The sequence below is a fragment of the Triticum dicoccoides genome, chromosome 6A (assembly GCF_002162155.2).
Source record: "Triticum dicoccoides isolate Atlit2015 ecotype Zavitan chromosome 6A, WEW_v2.0, whole genome shotgun sequence".
Taxonomy (NCBI): Eukaryota; Viridiplantae; Streptophyta; class Magnoliopsida; order Poales; family Poaceae; genus Triticum; species Triticum dicoccoides.
In genome coordinates, this window is record NC_041390.1 from 553,882,868 (window position 1) to 553,885,428 (window position 2,561).

Consider the following 2,561-nt stretch of genomic DNA (forward strand, 5'->3'; position numbering starts at 1 on the left):
GCTCCTGTGCCCAGCGATCGAACGGCGATCTTCATTAAATACACATCTCTTCTCTTCTGATCTGTGTCGCAGAGCGTCCGAGGGCCCGTGAGTCTGTCTCTCCCACAGGCACCCGGACTCGTTGCTCGCTTTGCAGGCAGCTTATTTATAGGCGCTCGCTCCGCCTTCTATCTGCTCTAGCTATACGGCCGATCTCGCGTTGCCCACCGGGCGCTAGCTTGTCTTCCTCCTCCTCCTCTAGAGCCGTCAGGTGAGAGCGCGTCCTATGGGTGACGATGAAGAAATCATCCAAGGTCTCGCATGTGGGGATGAGGTGCTCCTGTTTGTGTAGCCAAGGATGACTTGCCGGCTCCTTCTCCACTCGAGGTCGGCAAGTTTTCTTTGGCTACATGATAGCCTCGTTCTCTCATGCAAGACCTTAGATGGTGTACGCAGTTTTGCTTGTGGTTGGATTAGCAGCAGAGGGCGGCATCATATACTCCCTCCGTTCATTATTACCCCTCGTTCCAAAACAAGTGTCATGGTTTTAGTTACGACGCTTTGGAACAGAGAAAGTATAAGATGTTTTAACTATTTTTGATATATAGATATGTTTTAATGTGTTCGTTCACTAATTTCAGTTCGTATGTGATCCATATTCAATATTCTGTAACAGTGAATTCATGCTCCCCGTTTCTGTCTTCAATCATGAAGTAATTAATAATTATGCCCCAGCTATGCAGCGCGTCCCTAGTCTAGATTACTTAGGCTTTTGCCACAGGTAAACATGCATATGATCAGCTGGGGCCTATATACGTGCGATGTGCTTTTTGACTTCGGCAGGCATTAGCTAGGAATGCAATGCAACACCGTCGTGTAGAATACTGTCGTTTGTTTCTTTGCAGTTTTGTCAAGCAAGTGGATGCACTAGAGTTCCCCGGAGTTCCTTTGCGTTGTAACCTTAGCTATGCACGTGCAAGCTGGAACGCACCCAAGCATAAACGCCGAACAATCAAGTTTCTGAGGAGTTCCTCTAACTAACTTGCGATCAGAATTGTATACTACTCTCTCCATCTCGAATTATTTGTCGTAGAAATGAATAGAAGTAGATGTATGTAAAATTAAATACGTCTAGATACATTCATCTTCGCGACAAGTAATTCTGGAAGAAGGAGTACTAGCTAACTCGTACTATGCATTTCTAAAGTTAAGTTCACAGGTATATTAGTTGGGTGTACAATTGCAAAACATAACAGGTCAGCTGACCTCTATAAAAAATCAATGCTTATGCTAATAATTGCATGATTGTTTTCAATGGTCCAGCTATATGTAAGTCGCCTAAAAAAATATTTTGGGTAAATCGAATTTTTGGGCATTTTGATTAAGATCAAAATACGCCCTTGTTTATTCTTCCTTCTCCAACCGTTCCTTCTCCCACAAAATCCACTTAGACAGACAGTAAGTTCGGTCAACTTACATTTAGCTATTGTGTTTTTCAACCGGGCAATATATTTTCTTTTAGTTTGATGCACACCCCTTCTCGTTCATATTGGTCGGCGAGCCGGAGACACTATGGCACTGCAAGAGGCAAGCTTTGTGTCCAAGCTAGAGATAGTGTTGCCGCGAACATGACCTCGATGGAGACAAAGACACTCTTGGGGCTGGATCAACTGTTGTTGCGGATGCAGATGAACCAATTGAGACGAGGTGGATTCGAGGTGAGATGATGTCTTAGTTTTGTAACAATTGTGCGGGGAGAGGGAATCCCCACATCAGTGCATTACTCAAAGAGTGACAACAAACTGGCAAGAGTTACTTCCTTCGTTCACAACTATAAGATGTTTTAGCTTTTTTTCCTGAATCGGTGTATGTAGAATGTTTTAGTGTTTTTGTTCACTCGTTACAATCTATATTGAAATATGTAAAACATCTTATATTTGTGAACAGAGGGAGTACATGCTTGCACCAAGGCACGAGGAAAGGGCCTATCTCCAAAAAGTAGCCAAGTGAAGATCTTTACTTCATTGAAACCTTGGAAGAGTGTATCGATGCTGCACCAGAGTCCTCTTGTCTTTGTGCATAACAAGATTATATGCATCCTTGGAGAAGGTGGCCTAGAGGGAGTGATGGCGATCAGGGCCACCAGATCAAGATAGCATGAGACAAAATCCGGCATTTATAGCACCAATAATGGTGTAAACATATGATGTTGTTGCATAGGATGAATATGTTTATTTATATCAGCTCGATGCTAAAAAAGTTGACATATCGGTTGTTGGAGATGCTGAATTTATTTTTTATATCAACTAAATAATTGCCCGTGTGTTGCAACAAGATAAACATATTCTAGTATGTTAGCATGTGATTTACCTTCCCAAATTAATGTAATTATATAAATAAATTTTTATAAAATCCTACCCGTGATTTACCTACCTAAATAAAAATCGCTTATTTGATAAGAACTTTTCGGCTTACACAATCTCTTATTACCCATAGGTTGTTGGAGTATAATTTTATTTGATAAGTCAATAAAAGATAGGACATTTAAGAGGTTTTTAAGGAAAACCGGTGAAAAAAAACAG